The 17,401-nt window shown below is 48.3% G+C and overlaps 1 pseudogene; it reads left to right on the top strand.

Moving 5' to 3' along the window:
* Positions 1-850: 850 nt before the first annotated feature.
* Positions 851-5,567, top strand: LOC127329880 (chaperone protein ClpB1-like; annotated as a pseudogene).
* Positions 5,568-17,401: the final 11,834 nt, after the last annotated feature.

The raw sequence follows: 17,401 nt of genomic DNA, 5'->3' as shown, positions 1-17,401 counted from the left end.
GCCGTCGGCCAAACTTTGCCGGGTCGCACCCCTTGGCGGCGGCGGAGGAGGGAGGAGGCAGGTGGAGGGGGTGGGAGACGCGGTGGCTAGGGTTTCCTCCCCTACAGCCCGCGTGGGGACAAGAGGGGGCGTGGTGCGATTTTGTGTTGTTCTTGCACCGCCATGACGACGAATGACACTATGATCTTGCACCGCCAGGCACCTTGATTAGAGATATGAAAAATCAATTGCGTGTGAATCTCTCATTGACGCTAATGTGGTCTATGCACCTCGATCATCTAATCAACCTGCTCATGTGTTAGCGGGTTTGGGTGTAGGGTATAGTTCATCATGAGGACCGTGTTCTATGGACATCGATATGGAACTATATATCCCACTAGTGTAACCCAACGTGTCTTAATCTTAATGAACTAACAGTGTTCTATGTAAATAATAATAATAACTACAACCCTCCGTATGAGACTCGGAGATTGTTTCCCGATAGCACTAGGAACACGATTTCTCTCTGTATATAGTATAGCCCACATAAAAGGCCACCAGGGCGCATCAATATTGTCAGTGCCGGTCGAGACCCCCCAGACTAGCAATTATGTCAAGGTGGCTTGATGGGATCATCGGGCGCTCGCCTACTCCTCGCCAGCCCCCGCGTGACGACCTGCGCTCCCCTCGCCGACCGCCGCGTGATGCCGCCCCCGCTCTTAGCCAATCACGGCGGGGCACTGCTCTCCATCTGCCGCATGTTCGTGCTTCGGTGTTGCTAGAACGAGCTTGTTCTACGGTCGTCGCCACAGCAGCTTCTGCTCTGTGTTGGTGGGCGTGGAACTACTACCAATCAATGAGAAGCCTGCATACCTACGGCCGAGACATGGCCGGCCAGGGCGACCCGGTGATCGGCCGCGACGACGAGATCGACCGCGTCATCGACATCCTCTGCCGTCGGACCTGACAGAATTTGCCCAAGGATCAACACACACATATACACATTGGAGAAGAACACACAGAGACTTTTGTGCTTTCTTTCTCTTGTTCAACTCAAATAAATAAACACGATGAACTACAAACTAACAAGATTAGTTCCAACAATCACTTCCCTAATCTTGTTGTTACTTATTTCTCTCTTGAAGCCATGGTACGGTTGTCGATGTCGTCGGTGCACCTCGCAGATGGCCGCCAATGCCATCTTGCACGCCGATTGCCGTCGTTGCCATTTGGCCTCGCCGAGAGACGCACCTCCTACGCCTTCACCGCGAGCACGCCGCCGTGACGCGCTCGCTGCTGCATGTTCGCCGCCGGTGCCGCACCTCGCCGGTGGCTCGCCTCCATGTTCGCCACCGGTGACGCAGCTCGCCGGTGACTCGTCTTCATGTTATCGACGATGCCGCACCTTGTCGATGACTCGGACATGAACGGCGAACTCATCATGGCGATGACCTCTGCGCCATGGCCATCAACTCCTTGCTGTCGGCGACGCGACTTACAGGGCAGCACACCTTCCTCCTTCGATCGTGACGCAGCTTGACGGCGATGAAGACACGAACCTCGCAGCTAGCTCTGATACCAAATGACAGAATTTGCCCAAGGATCAACACACACATATACACATTGGAGAAGAACACACAGAGACTTTTCGCAGCACCGCATGCACTTGTGCTTTCTTTCTCTTTTTCAACTCAAATAAATAAACACGATGAACTACAAACTAACAAGATTAGTTCCAACAGGACCAAGAACTGTGTTGCGCTCGTTGGCGCAGCGGGAGTCGGCAAGACGGCCATCGCCGAGGGTCTCGCCCAGCGCGACGCCTCCGGTAGGGTTCCTGCCGCGCTCGTCGGGGCACGCGTCGTGGAGGTCGACGTTGGCGCCATGGTGGCCGGTACAACATTACGCGGCATGTTTGAGGAGCGCATGAAGAACATGATAAAGCAGGCGGAGGCATCCAACGGCAAAGTGATACTGTTCATAGATGAGAAGCACATGCTCTATGCCGCCGGCAGCACTCTGCATAATAGCACGACAGCCTCCAACATGCTAAAACCAGCGTTGGCCCGTGGACGAATCCGTTGCGTGGGAGCCACGACTTTTGACGAGTACCGCCAATACATCGAGAAGGACGCTGCGCTCGAGCGACGGTTTCAGAAAGTGCAGGTGGAGGAGCCGACCACGGAAGCAACCATTGCCATCTTGCGGGGGCTAAAGCAGCGGTTCCAAGGCCACCATGGACTGGAAATCCAGGATGCCGCTCTTGTTGCTGCTGCGCACCTCGGCTCCAGCTATATCACCGGTATGTCAAGGAGTTAATCAACTTTTACTTCGGTTCTTTGCTATTTCTGGGTAGGTTTTGCTGTTCAATAAGTTTGTATCCTCATGGCAATGTCTTGTTTGGATACCCTGGTTGAAATGTAATAGTTTTATAAATCTTGCTCATGATTTTTAATGTTGTATCATGTAGGTCGTCAATTTCCAGATAAGGCAATTGATTTGATTGATGAGGCATGCACTACCATAGCTAGAAAGATGGCTCAGATTGGCAATGAGAACATTACTCGAATTAGTAGCCTGACAGACAGTGTGGAAAGAAACCTGGAAAGTAGCACTACATGTAGAGACCAAAAAGCAATTATTAACCCAAACATGTTGCACAAGTAAGCACTCTTTCTTCCTGATAACGTTTTACAGTTGGTTTTATAATATGATGTGATTATCATGCATGTTTGGACTTTTATCGTTTGAAGATTGTGAGTCGATGGACTGGAATTCCTATTGCTACACTCCACGAGGAGGAGAAGGACAAGTTACTTCAGTTAAGGGACAGATTGCATGAGCGAGTTGTTGGTCAGGATGAAGCCGTCAATTTGGTTGCGCAGGCCATCTTGCGTTCTAGGGCGGGTCTTGATCAACCTAGCCAACCGATAGGTTCTTTCCTATTTTTGGGCCCGTCTGGTGTTGGGAAGACAGAGCTTGCAAAAGCTCTCGCAGAGCAGCTATTTGACAATGAAAAGATGCTTGTTAGGGTTGACATGTCTGAATATGATAGTGTTGGTTCAATTACGCGTCTCGTTGGAGCTCCTCCAAGGTATTACTTTCTTGTGCATTTATATATCTTTTATCATCGATGCACGTCACCTTTTCATGCTCCATCTCACTAGTTTGAGCCGTATGAATGCATCATTTATAACCTCTTAAAAGCTATATTGGATATGAAGACGGCGGACAATTGATAGAAAAAGTGAGAAGGCATCCATACAGCATCGTCCTTTTTTATGAGGTGGAGAAGGCACATTCCTCCGTGTCTAATATTTTTCTTCAAATTCTTGATGATGGTATACTGACGGATGGCAAAGGAAGAACTGTAGATTTTAAAAATACCATCGTCATTATGACATCAAATCTAGGATCAAAACACCTAACGCAATTACCAGAAGAAATATCCCTAGAAGTTGCACGAAATCATGTCATGAAAGAGGTTCGTTAATCCCAAATTTTCATGTAAAGTACTGGATCCAATGGTTGCCTACTTCTAAATTCTAATTGTCATACATCTTGTTGGCTCATGCAGGTTCAGAAGTTCTTCAAGCCTGAGCTCCTCAACCGAATGAGTGAGATAGTAATATTTGAGCCTCTTTCGTACGAACAAATGAAAGAGGTTGCAAAAATCCAGATTAAGAACGTTGTTGCTACAGTAGCAAAGAAGGGCATATCTCTGTCTGCAAGTGATGACGTGTTGGACGTCATCCTATCAGAACCACACAATCCGGTTAGCAAATCTAGCCTATTTTCTAGTGCACATTGATATTTGGCCATGATTTTGGATAAGCATGTTTGTATACACACAGATGTATGGTGCAAGACCTATAAGAAGGTGGGTGCAAAAGAACGTGATGACGATGCTGTCTGAGATGCTAGTCAGAGGCGAGGTCAGCGAGGGCTCCACAATATGCATCGATGCAACGAATGACAAGAAGGGATTGACGTATGAAGTGGTGAAGACGCCAGTAGTGGAACATTCTAGCGCATGCATCGGGACAACGTTAACCATGAACTGTATAGGGACGGCGATGGTGATGGTGGAGGAGCAATAAAATCACCTTTTTCATAACTAAACAAATGAAACCGTGTTAATCTTATACTGCAAACGAAAAGAAACGTGCGCTGCTTTTTGAAATATATGTAAACCTGAAATACATTTGGTGCAGATCTAGTGTGAGAGTGCAACATTCAACGGAAGGCAGGATGCGTTGTGTAACGTATGCCATGCTGTTCAATACGGATGATCAATTGCGTTGTGTTCGTATGCCACGTTGTGTACGTTAGCACATGCTTTGAAGTAGCCATTCTAAGACCACCATAGATTGGTCATTTGGTTGTATGGTCTTTTTGGGTAGGTTTTACTGTTTGGATAAGCTTGTCTCCTTATGAAAATGTCTTATTTGGATACCTTACAAATCTTGTTTTTTGAAGCAGTCCTTACGTTTCTTTTCTAGTTAATATAACACCTGTATACGCTTTGGATGTGCAATTTTTTGGACGTGGTTCGTCTGACATAGTGAAAAGAACTGCAGAGGGACGTTGTTCCGTGTGGTCCGTCCGTTCGCATCCAATGGCAGCAAGTTGAAACCCTCAGCGGTACGGGTCGGCCCAAAACCCAGTTCAACAAAGGGAGACGGAAACGGCTCGCTACGCCATTCGGTCGCCGGCTTCGCCTTGCTTCATGGTCGTGGTCGGCTGCACGACGCCGCCGAGTCCGCTCTCAGCCAGCGCCCGTGTCGGGTGTGGCCGCTCTTGTCCTGGTCGCCGCTCTACCTTGCTGCCGCTGCCCTTGCGCACCCGCTCGCGTGCACGGCCAGTTCCATGGTCGTGGCATCGAGGTCGTCTTAACCATGCTCGAGGATGGCAAGTGAAGGAGCATGACTGTGTGTCACTGCATTTGTTTCGCGAAAACGCAAAAGCCTTGCGTTCCGATGCATTGATAGATAAAGAAGAGTTTATGTACAAGTTCGAGGACGGACACAACACGCCGTACAACTCGACCCAAGAAAAAGAAAAACTAATCTAGGGGAGCAGTTGGCGCACACCCCGTGCTCCCGCGTCCGCCCATTGCCGCGCCTCGGCCACGATGTCGTTGAACAAGGATGACACCGAAGGCCGCATGTTATCAAAGACCGCCACATTCCGGTGTTTCCAAATCCACCATGCCGTAAGCATGATCATCGACGAAGTGCCCTTGCGCAGCTGGCGAGGGGTAGTCCGCACCACCAGCGACCACCACTCCGCGAAGTCACCCTCAGCCATGGGAGGGCCTGAGGTGGATCGGATCCGATAGAACCTCAAACCAAATCGTCCTGGAAAAGGAATATCCTGTGAGCAGGTGGCTCATGGTCTCGACAGATTGATCGCAGAGTGGGTATCTCGGCGCATGCGAAAGGCCGCACCGTGCCAGCCTCTCCCCCGTCCAGCATCTGTCAAGGCAGGCCAACCAGATAAAGAACTTCACCCTCGGCGGCGCCCAGGATTTCCAGTTAAGCTTCCATGAACCTGAGATGATCGCCCCCTGGAAGAGGGTGTCGTAGCAGGAACCAGCCGAATACTATTCATCCGTCGTCCACCGCCAAACCAGCCTGTCCGGATCCGCCCCAAGCTGGGTGTCCCTGAGCCGGCCCCATAGCTGAACGTATTGCCACAGTGCTAGGGCGCTCGGTGCACCAACTATGTCGGGGATCCAGGTTCGTCCAGCCAACGCCTCCCGGACCGTGCGTGTCTTCCGCCGACGTTTCGGCACTAGAGCGTATACCTCCGGCGCCATCTCTCTGATGGACCTGCCATCCAGCCACTTGTCCTCCCAGAAGAGGGCAGATTCACCGTTGCCGACCACCATGGTGTGTAGGCCGCTGCGACTGGGAGGCTTGGGTATCCCAGACCTTGCGCATAATGCCATCAGCCTCAGGGTGAGGTGGATTTGGAGGATGCGTACGGATCCCTTCGACCTTGGCGCGGGCTTGGCATCCGCCCTACCATCCCAAAGGAATCCACGCAATATTTTATTCACCTGCTTTAGTGCTCTTTTGTGGAGGCCCAACACCATCAGCTGATGCAGAGGGATCGCTGCGAGGACCAAACGGATCAACGCCAAACGCCCCGCCCTAGGCATCATCGATGCCTTCCAGGTGGGTAGTTTGTCAGCTAGACGATCTACCAGGGGCTGGAACGCAGCAGCCGTCAGCCTCCTGATAGACAGTGGGATGCCAAGGTAATTCACCGCGAACGGCGCAAGCTGACACTCCATGAGTTCAGCTGCGCCTACAGCCTCAGCATCCGAGCAAGCGATTTGTGATACAGAGCATTTAGCGAACTTGGTACGCAGACCTGATGCGTGCCCAAAGAGCTCCAGGATACCGCGGACAGCCCGCAGTTCCATCTCATCTGGGTGGCATAATATTACCACATCGTCCGCATAAAGTGACACCGATGTCACTAAGTCCCGCCGCGCTAAGCGTCTCAGCACCCCCAGCTCAATCGCCTTGGCCAACATCCTGTTGAGCGAGTTCATCATCAGAACAAACAGCGCTGGTGACAAGGGGTCGCCCTGTCTCAGGCCCCGTCGGTGCCAAATCGGGGGGCCTGGCTCGCCGTTGAGCATCACCCGCGTACTCGCAGTGGAAAGGAGGATGGACAACAGTTCGCGGAACCTTGGTCCAAACCCTAACTTGCGGAGGATCTCCATGAGGAAACCCCAAGAGACCGAGTCAAAGGCGCGTGCAATGTCGAGTTTGAGCATCACCCGCGGCTCTTTCTTCCGGTGAAGAAATCTAGATGTATGCTGAACCAACATGAAGTTGTCATGGATACAACGTTTGCGAATGAATGCGCATTGGTTGCGATCCACCAGTGACTCCATCCGAGGGGCTAATCGAGTGGCCAGCTCCTTAGCAACCAGTTTGGCAAAGATATGGATTAGGCTGATCGGCCGGTAGTCGCCAAGCGCCGGTGCATCCGGGCGCTTAGGCAGCAGGATCAGCAGGGCCTGGTTAAGGCCCTGGAACCCGCGCCCGCACAGCGTGAACAACTTGTCGAAGGCCGCCATGAAGTCCCCTTTCACCACTCCCCAACACTTCTGGAGGAACTCAACCGTGAACCCATCGGGTCCAGGCGCCTTGCCTGCTGGCAGTCGCCAAATCACCTCCCAGATCTCGTCTTCCGTGAACCCCGCCTCTAGCTCCGAGAGGTCCTTCGAGTGGGTGTCCAGGAAGTCCAAGTCCAGGGAATGCTGCCTCTCCACCGAGGTTCCAAGCAAACCCTCGAAGTGAGTGAAAGCAGTTTCAGCCATAGTCGCATGGTAAGAGATGACCGCGCCTCCCACCTGTAGGCTATGGATCACGTTCTTCTGGCGGCGATAAGCTGTGTGTTGGTGGAAGAAGGCCGTGTTGACGCCCCCCTCCCTGAGCCACGCGATCTTGGCTCGCTGCCTTGCAATGGTGCGCTCCAGAGAAGCCAGGGCCAGGTAAGCGTGTTTGAGGTGAGCCCTGAGTAGATTCCATGGCTACATCCAGCCTCATGACCACCTCCCGCGTTATCATCAGCTGCAGTTTGACACATCCGACCTTCTTGTCACTCCAGCTCATCAGACTGCGTGCCGTGCGCTTCGGCTTTGCGGTGAGCCGCCGTAAGGGGTCTGGGCCCCCCTCCACAACACCCCAGGCGCTCCGCACAACCTCCTCGAAGCCCTCCAACCGTAGCCAGACGCGTTCAAACTGGAACCGCTTCGGACCCGTGGACTTGGTGGTACAGTCCAAGAGGAGTGGGCAGTGGTCAGCCACCACCGTCGCCAAGCAGCGCGGCATGCAGCTGCTATGCAACTCCTCCCAAGAAGCTGTGATGAACACCCGATCCAGCCTTACGAGGGTGGGAGTCTCCCTCTCGCTAGACCACCTCGTGTGTTGCTGCCGCCGTTGCCATACTGGAGCTGGACATAGTTAACTGAATTTGAATAAGCGTGCGGAAGCGTTGTAAACTGAATGAGAAACTTCTGTTGTAATTTGATGGTATGACTCCAAGTGCAGATGTACTTACTGAATTAAACAGAAGTTACATACGTATGCAGTATTTTGAAATGAACTGAATGCCACAACTGAACTTGAGCTGGACATATGCAGTATTCTGAAATTCAACTAAATGGCACCCACAACTAAATGGCAACTTTAAGTCTTCAACACCAGATACTTTCACAAGTGTAGAGGGACAACATTAATTCACTAGTGTATAGGGAGCACACACAATCACAAACATCAAAAGATTGGTGCTTGCAAGTAGCAGATGATAGTCTAAAAACTGAAATATTTCACCACAACTTAGTAACGAAGTCATCTATAATTGGTCCCTGTAAAATTAGTAAATAAGTACGAATTTTTACATAATTATGTAACAAAGTCACCATAGCCCAGTAATATTCAATCGCAATGGCATGCATTGCCTTCATGGATATGTACAGAGAAATCACTACAACTTCCAACTTTAGTCCACAATTTAATTTTGGCCATTAGAAGACTGCTGGACAGAATGTTGTTTGGGCTACAACTATTACTCGAAATTGTGCATAGATTAAGACAAGTTTTAAGTTTGATTCTCTATCTTGCTTATTACTGACATAGATTGCATCTACCTAGGACAGATCATTCTATTTCATTTACCAATCCATAGAGAGAAACGGAGATACACAGGCTACTGGAAACTTCCAGCTGGGATTACATAAGATTGACGAGCAGAGGAGAGCATTGAAAAGCAGAGCAGTATGTCAGCTCCACGTCCCGGCGATCTCCTCCTGGCGCCATTTTCTGAGCTGCAGACTGTAGCGTGCCTTTCCCATCTAGACGGCGAGCGAACTGGGCCTTGGGCCCTCACCCACCTCGCTGCGTTTCCATGGAAACCACCTGCTATCGTCGGATGCGAACAGACGGACAACACGGAAGGACGTCCCTCTGCAGTTCTTTTCCCAACGTCAGAGAATCTCGTTCTGTTTACTGATAACATAGCTTAAAAGGAGTGAGTAATGACGTGGACCAATTAGAGTCTTGCTAAGGTTTCTTTGTTAATGTGCAATTTCCTTTGAAGCTGTCGCTGGCTTGGGGTGACGGCGTACATGTCCTCAATCAGTTGGTCGATGCGTCTCACTTCATTGCAGGCTTGGGGTGAGGGCGTACATGTCCTCAATCAGTTGGTCGATGCGTCTCACTTCATTGCAGTGTCTCTCTGTTAGGTTGATCTCCACCACGTTCGAGCCCAACAGCTCGACGTGCCCTTTGACCGCGCCTGATCGGGGGCGCCCAACCGTTAGCTGGTTGGTGGACCCCTGTCGCCTGCACTATATAGAGTGGTGGGGGCTGGTGGCACTCGACACGAGGTTGCCCTGAGCTGCCACTCGCCTCACCAGACGACCCACCGATTAGGGTTAGTGCAGTGCCGACGGGAAGCTCCGCCGCCACCTCGACCTCACGCCGTCGTCGTCGCCATCGCCACCATGTCGATTTCGACGGGTTCATCCTCCTCGCAGGGAGAAGGTAAACCTCACAGTGCAAGTACATTCTTTACAGAGATAGTGAGTTCCCGGCATCAGATCTACCCTAGTCGATCTAGCCCACTTAACATTGGTATCAGAGCCGCTAGAGTTGTAGATCTTGCGCTCAGAATAGAAATCAAAAGGAAAACAGAAAGGAAACACTAGATCGCATCCTTGTTCACCGAACCCAAACCTAACAGTGATAAAGAGTGAAAAGAAAGCCTTGCTCGCCAGAGAGCACAAGGCCCTGACCAGTAAGGAACAGCGGGCAGTGGGGCACAGCGCCGCCACGCTCCGAAAGAACTCCAGCCGAGGCGCAGCGCCGGTGCTGCTGCTTGTGGTCGCCGGACTAGGGCGCAGCCACCTGAGCCGCTTGCCGGCGGTGCGCCCACGCTCAGGTGCACGCACGCGCCGGCAAGAGGGCCAGGGGCGCCGCCATTCTTCCTCCGGCCGCTGGTTGCCGCCGTCCGCCGCAGAGAGGGCGCGTGATGTTTTCTTGCCGCCGTGGTTGTGCCGGAGAAAGAAGAGGGAAAGGGGAGGCGCTGCGCTCCCGCTCGTCGCCGACGAGCTGCGTGGCTGCACGCGCGTGAGGAGCAGACGGCGACGGCGCCGCCACAGAGAGACAGAGAGGGGATCCGGGGGGAAATGGTCTAGGGTTAGGGTTTTTTTTGGGGTGGCCGTTCGGGCCCCATCTTATACCGGCCGAAATCACAGCGTCACCGTCGGATGAAATCCAACGGCCAGGAGTGTCTGCCACGTGGGCACCGTGGCCAGGCCACGTCAGCGCCGAGTGCGGGCCGCGTGGGCTCTCCGCTGGCCAGGCAGCGGGCGGGCCGTAGGAAGGCCGCGGCAGCAGGCCGCCTTAGCAGCCGCACCGCGTGCGGGCCGCTCCTGCCTGCCGCGTGCCGCACAGCGTGGGCACCGCGTAGGCTGCGCGACGCGCAGCGCGTGGTGGGCCGCGTGGGCAGCAGGCCGCGTTGTACAGTAACAATCAGTTTTTTACTGTTTTATTAATTTCAGAGGTTTTTTTAGGCAGTTTTGGGTCATTTTTTGGCCAAATTTTATCTAGTTTTTTCTGAATCAATAGGACCAACGAAATATTTGTTCAGAATTAAAAAGTAAAAGAAATGCCTAAAAGTTCAAAAGTTAAAAGTTTAAATCCACAGTTTCAGTTTCCGCTGCATATAGTAAACGAAGCATTTTTGTCAAGTTTTTTCCTGGCCAAATTGAACCAACGAGATATATGTTTAAAGTTTAAAGTTTGACTTCAAAGTTTCCGCTGCAAATAGTTAAGATGCATTTTCAATTTGGAAAAATGCAAAAGTGATGATTAAAATTTAAAAAGTTGCTTAAAAGTGATTGTTGAAACAATTATGATATGTCATTTTATGACCAACGTTATTGATGGCATGATCATGTTTTATTGTAATAACATGTGCAAAAGTGATAATCAAAGTGACAAGGATGATGATGCTGCATGGTAGTATAAAAGGTGGCTAAGCGCCATTTATAAAGAATACAATTGAAAACGCTATTGTGGGCTCAATTGCAGAGTTTGCTTCCGTAGGGGAGTATCTTGAAAGAATAAAGAGCCAGTTCACTGGTTCTTCAAAGATATGTGCGACCTAGCTGCTGAAGCAACTGGTGACAGAAAAGTACACATGGACATGAAGGACATGACGAGTGTGCCATATGGTTGTAATAATGCTTATGTGGAGTTGCTTTACTCCATGATGAGCTTTATTTATTGTCTTTGCGTGAAAAAGGTGATGTTTGTGTGTAATGTGAATGAGAAGGTATCCGTGTCGGAAAAAGAACAAAAGAAAAGAAAAAGAACTGATGAATCATCGAAATTATGGCATTATCGCTTAGACCATATTTTGAGGGGGAGAATAGAAAGACTCGTCGTTAAAAATGATATTCTTTCTCCATTAGAATTCTCAGACATAGAACAGTGCATCGATTGCATTAAAGGAAAGTTTGTAAAGCAAATTAAAAAGGGTGCAAATCGAAGCACATCAACACTAGAAATAATTCACACCGATATATGTGGACCATTTCCTGTGAAAAGTGTGGATGGCTATGATTCGTTCATAACATTCACGGATGATTACTCCCGATATGGTTAAAAAAAAGAAAGAACAAAAGCGTTGGATAAATTCAAAATATTCAAAGCTGAAGTTGAAAATCAGCATGATAAAAGAATAAAGATAGTGAGGTCTGATTGTGGAGGGGAGTACTACGGTCGACATACTCCATATGGCCAAGTACCTGGACCTTTTGCATGGTTCCTACAGGAGACTGGAATAGTCGCCCAGTACTCGATGTCTGGCGAACCTCAGCAGAATGGGGTAGCTGAAAGGCGCAACCGTACCCTTATGGATATGGTGCGCAGTATGATGAGCTATTCCACCCTACCATTGGGATTGTAGATTGAGGCATTAAAAACCGCTATTCACATTCTAAACAGAGTACCAAGCAAATCGGTGCCCAAAACGCCGTATGAGCTATGGATAGGGAGAGTGCCTTCTCTAAACCACCTGAAAGTGTGGGGGAGCCCTGCTGAGGCCAAAGTATTCAATCCAAATATCGCAAAGTTAGATACCAAAACAGTCAGCTGTCATTTTATTGGCTATCATGAAAAGTCAAAAGGTTATCGTTTCTACTGTCCAGAGAAATTCACAAAGTTTGTGGAAACGAGACACGCTGTCTTCTTAGAAGACGAAATGATGAGGGGGAGCATGGTAGCTCGGAAAATTGATCTTCAGGAGAAGAGGGTGCATGCACCTAATCCAATGACTCAGGAGCCATTTTTTGCGCTACCATGTGCACCTGTACCGACGATCCCTGCGATTGTGGTGCAAGCGCCTGTTGTGACTCCACCCATGACAACGATGAGTGAAAATTCGGAACCTATCCGTCAGGAGCCGAATGAACCATTTGTTGAGCATGAAAGGGAGCAAAAACAGCCACCTCCAGAAGCTGAGCCACAAGTTGAGGAACAGAATGCTCAAGAGAATGTGGCCCCTAGAAGGTCTACAAGTGCTAGAAAATCAGCCATTTCGACTGATTGCAAAGTTTACAACACAAAAACAGTTCATATGGAAGGTGATCCCACTTCATGTGAAGAAGCCATGAGAAGCCCAGATTCATCAAAGTGGGTGGAGGCCATGGAAGACGAAATGAGATCGATGAGTGCCAACCATGTTTGGGACTTAGAGAATCTATACCACTATATAGTACAACAGTTTTTGAATCTATGTCTGACCCTACAGTGTTCCCGCTCAATTAGAAAAGTTTTGGCCGTCCACTGAATGAATCTAACGGCAGGCACATGAGCGAATCCCTGCAACTATAGCCGTTCATTAATTCCATCTAACGGTTGCCATTTGCACACAGCAGTGGGCCCTATCGTGCATACCATGCCGGTAGAAACCGGAAACTGCTAGATTTAGCGAAGGGAGGCAGCATCACGTGGGAACTGTGTCAAATTGTGTTTTTTTTTTGCGGCTGGGTCCCATCGTGCATTCGTGCTTGCTCTTTACTTGCAACAAGAGACAGCTTCCTGCCACTGCCCAGCCTGCATAATCTCTACCCACGTGACCACGTCAAGAAACAACTAGAACTTCCGTATCACCTTAGTTCTCTGAATTTACTTTGGGAGGAATTGACCCTACCTCAATCATGTTATTTTCTGCTCTAACAAACCTACAAACGTTAGCATTTGCACTTCCATAAAGAAAGGTAAATCGATCGCTAAAATTGTTCTACAACAAAAGTGACGGGGCATTCGACATATACCTGATTATTATTTATACCAAAATCATGAATAGTCAATAAAAGTTACAAGAAAAAGCATTACTCACTCTAACCTGCTGCATAGTTATTTTAGATTGCCTTCACCGTTCCCTGTTTAGAATTTTGAAGTTTCTTTAATTCCATTATTTTATTTTGACCGTTTCATAGTTATCACCAATTTTCTCTTATTTTTGCAAAACACATATGTGGTAATGTCATAGGAATATGACAGTGCATGTGTGAAACTATCGCCCCATCGTCATCGGAATTGCTTCTACGCGAGAAGGAATCAAATGTAGGCTATTTTGACGAAAGAGGCCCCAAGATTTTGAGTGCGGATATTTGGCACTGGGGTACAAAGATCCCAAAATTCTGAAAAATAACCTAAAATCAACCTTTATGATTGATAAAGATTATGACCAAGAATATAAACATATACATATATATATGAATGTATACTGCATATTTAATTTAATGATGAAATAGATTTTGATTTGATGAGCAACAAGATAAAAAGATCAAACCCTTTGTTGTGAATAGTACATGTGCTAGAAAATCATTGTATCTCTGGATTGGCAGATATGTCGCCTGCCATAATTAAAATACCACCTTCAAGTAACCACCCAAAGCTATGACTTTTTTTTACCATGAAAGTAATTGTGGGACCTCAAATAAAGGTTGCCCTACTTTCTTTTCTCTCAAAAATGTCTTTCGTCCCGCTTTTATTTAAAACTAAGTGTCAAACCGATACAAAGTGATCGTGCCAAATGTGCCTAGATCTGTGCCGAGGCCCCCGATGTGTGTAGCCAGCACCACCTTCTGCTATCCAGATCCTCGCCTCGATGTCATCGCTCTAGGCCACTGACCGCCATGCCGACACCAGTCAGCCCGGCGCACAAGAAGGGGATTGAGGAAGACGCGGCCTCCCCCGCACGCTGCCGCACACCATCCACCGCCACCGACTGGGTACCATAGCCAATGCCACCGGAGCATCTCACCACCTCCCTGTGACGATGCCGCCGTCGGCCTAGCTCGCCCCTGTCGACCGTCGGGCTAGCTCGCCCCCGCCCAGCGCTACCTCTGCACCCACGAGAAAAGATTCCTACTTTTTTACGTCTCCATGATTGCTTTATAAAAATGGTAACCAAATTGTGTAAGTTATTCTTAGTATTGATGGCAACCAATGACCTACAATATATGGTGATCAATTGGTTTTTATGAACGAGGAAAACTAATTGGTTCCCCGCGCATACAAAAATAATTCTGATAATATTACGTAGGCCACCAAGTGCAAAGCACGTACATTGTACTAGTATTCTTAAAGGAGCCAAAACAGTAGGCTGCAAATGGGTCTACAAAATAAAATATGACTCCAATGGGAATGTTGGAAAGTATAAAGCATGGCTTGTGGCAAAAGGATTTACACAAAGAGAAGGGATAGATTACAATGAGACATTTTCTCTGGTCTCGTGTAAGGATTCCTTCAGAATCATCATGGCACTAGTTGCACATTTTGATTTAGAGTTGCATCAAATGGATGTAAAGACGACATTTTTAAACGGGGATTTAGAAGAAAATGTCTACATGAAACAACCCAAGGGCTTTATCATGGAAGGCAAGGAAGAAATGGGATGCCGCCTAAAGAAATCCATTTATGGATTAAAGCAAGCTTCCAGACAGTGGTATCTAAATAATGAAACAATTAAGAGATTTGGATTTAAAGAAAATATTGAGGACAATTACGTTTATGCAAACTTTAAAAGTGGGAAATATATTTTCCTAATCTTGTATGTGGATGATATTCTTCTTGGCAGCAGTGATGTTAGTCTACTGCAAGAGACAAAGAAGTTCTTGTCCTCAAATTTTGATATGAAAGATCTTGGTGAAGCGTCATATGTTTTGGGCATAGAAATTCATCGAGATAGAAACAATGGAGTATTAGGACTATCACAAAAGGCTTATTTAGAAAATATTCTAAGTAAGTATAATATGCATAAGTGCAGTGCCACACCTGCCCCTATAGTCAAGGGCGTCAGTTTTGGGAAACATCAAAGTCCCCAAAATTAATACGAGCTCGATCAAATGAAAGCGGTTCCATATGCTTCGGCTATTGGAAGCCTACAGTATGCACAATTGTGCACTCGCCCTGACTTAGCATTTATCACCGGAGTACTCGGTAGATATCAAGAAAATCCAGGTTTTGAACACTGGAAAATGGTAAAGAAGGCATTGCGTTATGTGAAAGGCACAAAAACTTACATGCTAACATACAGAAGATCTGATTCCCTAGAAATAAGAGAGTATTCAGATGCAGATTTTGCGGGGGATAAAGATGATAGAAAATCCACATCTGGATATGTATTCACCCTCGCAGGGGGAGCTATTTCGTGGAGAAGCTCCAAACAGACGATAGTTGCATCATCCATTATGTATGCAGAATTTATAGCATGTTATGAAGCCACGGGGCAGGCATTATGGTTAAAGAAATTTATACCCGACTTGAAAGTGGTAGATTGAATTGACAAACCACTAAAGATGTACTGCGACAATGAGCCTGCAGTATTTTATGCTCACAAAAACAAGTCGAGTAATGCTACGAAGCCGATTGAGGTTAAGTATTATGTTGTAAAACACAAGGTCCAGGATCAAACTATAAGTCTCGAGCATATAAGGACAAAAGATATGCTTGCGGATCCGCTAACGAAAGGCTTACCACCCAGCGTGTTCAAGGAACACGTAGCCGGCATGGGTTTAAGGGAAAGTCTTACCTATCCTGGATCATAAGAGGCCCAAAAGTAAAAGAATTTGTTTCAAAACAGAGAAGTGTATTGTGGCTATCTGATTCTATAAGCAATAGAGCTATGATGATGAAACATGCCCTATGGACTGATCTAAAATGAAACGAATAAAATAAAAGTATAAAGTTAAAAGTAAAGTTGAGATCAAAGGGGAGAATGTTAGGTTGATCTCCACCACGTTCGAGCCCAACGGCTCGACGTGCCCTTTGACCGCGCCCTGATCGGGGGTGCCCAACTGTTAGCTGGTTGGTGGGCCCCTGTCGCCTGCACTATATAGGGTGGTGGGGGCTGGTGGCACTCGACACGAGGTTTCCCTGAGCTGCCACTCGCCCCACCAGATGACCCACCGATTAGGGTTAGTGCAGTGCCAACGGAAAGCTCCGCCGCCACCTCTCGCTCGACCTCACGCCGTCGTCGTCGCCATCGCCACCATGTCGATTTCGATGGGTTCGTCCTCTGATACATCTCAAACGTATCTATAATTTCTTATGTTCCATGGTACTTTTATGATGATACTCACATGTTTTATACACACTTTACATCATTTATATGCATTTTCCGGCACTAACCTATTAACAAGATGCCGAAGAGCCAGTTGACGTTTTCTGCTGTTTTTGGTTTCAGAAATCCTACAAAGGAAATATTCTCGGAATTGGACGAAATCAACGCCCAGGGTCTTATTTTTCCACGGAGCTTCCAGAAGACCGAAGAGCATACGAAGTGGGGCCACGAGGGCCCGTAACCATAGGGCGGCGCGGCCAAGGAGGGGCCCGCGCCGGCCTATGGTGTGGGGCCCCTACACCGCCTCCAACTCTGCCCTTCCGCCTACTTAAACTCTCCGTCGTGAAAACCCTATTACCGAGAGCCACTATACGGAAAACCTTCCAGAGACGCCGCCGCCGCCAATCCCATCTCGGGGGATTCAGGAGATCGCCTCCGGCACCCTGCCGGAGAGGGGAATCATCTCCCGGAGGTCTCTTTATCACCATGATCGCCTCCGGACTGATGTGTGAGTAGTTCACCCTTGGACTATGGGTCCATAGCAGTAGCTAGATGGTTGTCTTCTCCTCATTGTGCTATCATGTTAGATCTTGTGAGCTGCCTATCATGATCAAGATCATCTATTTGTAATGCTACATGTTGTGTTTGTTGGGATCCGATGAATATGGAATACTATGTCAAGTTGATTATCAATCTATCATATATGTGTTGTTTATGATCTTGCATGCTCTCCATTTCTAGTAGAGGCTCTGGCCAA

The sequence above is a fragment of the Lolium perenne genome, chromosome 2, assembly GCF_019359855.2.
Source record: "Lolium perenne isolate Kyuss_39 chromosome 2, Kyuss_2.0, whole genome shotgun sequence".
In the NCBI taxonomy this organism is placed as follows: domain Eukaryota; kingdom Viridiplantae; phylum Streptophyta; class Magnoliopsida; order Poales; family Poaceae; genus Lolium; species Lolium perenne.
Note: the sequence above shows the minus strand (reverse complement) of the source record. Positions and strands in the feature narration are given on the sequence as shown.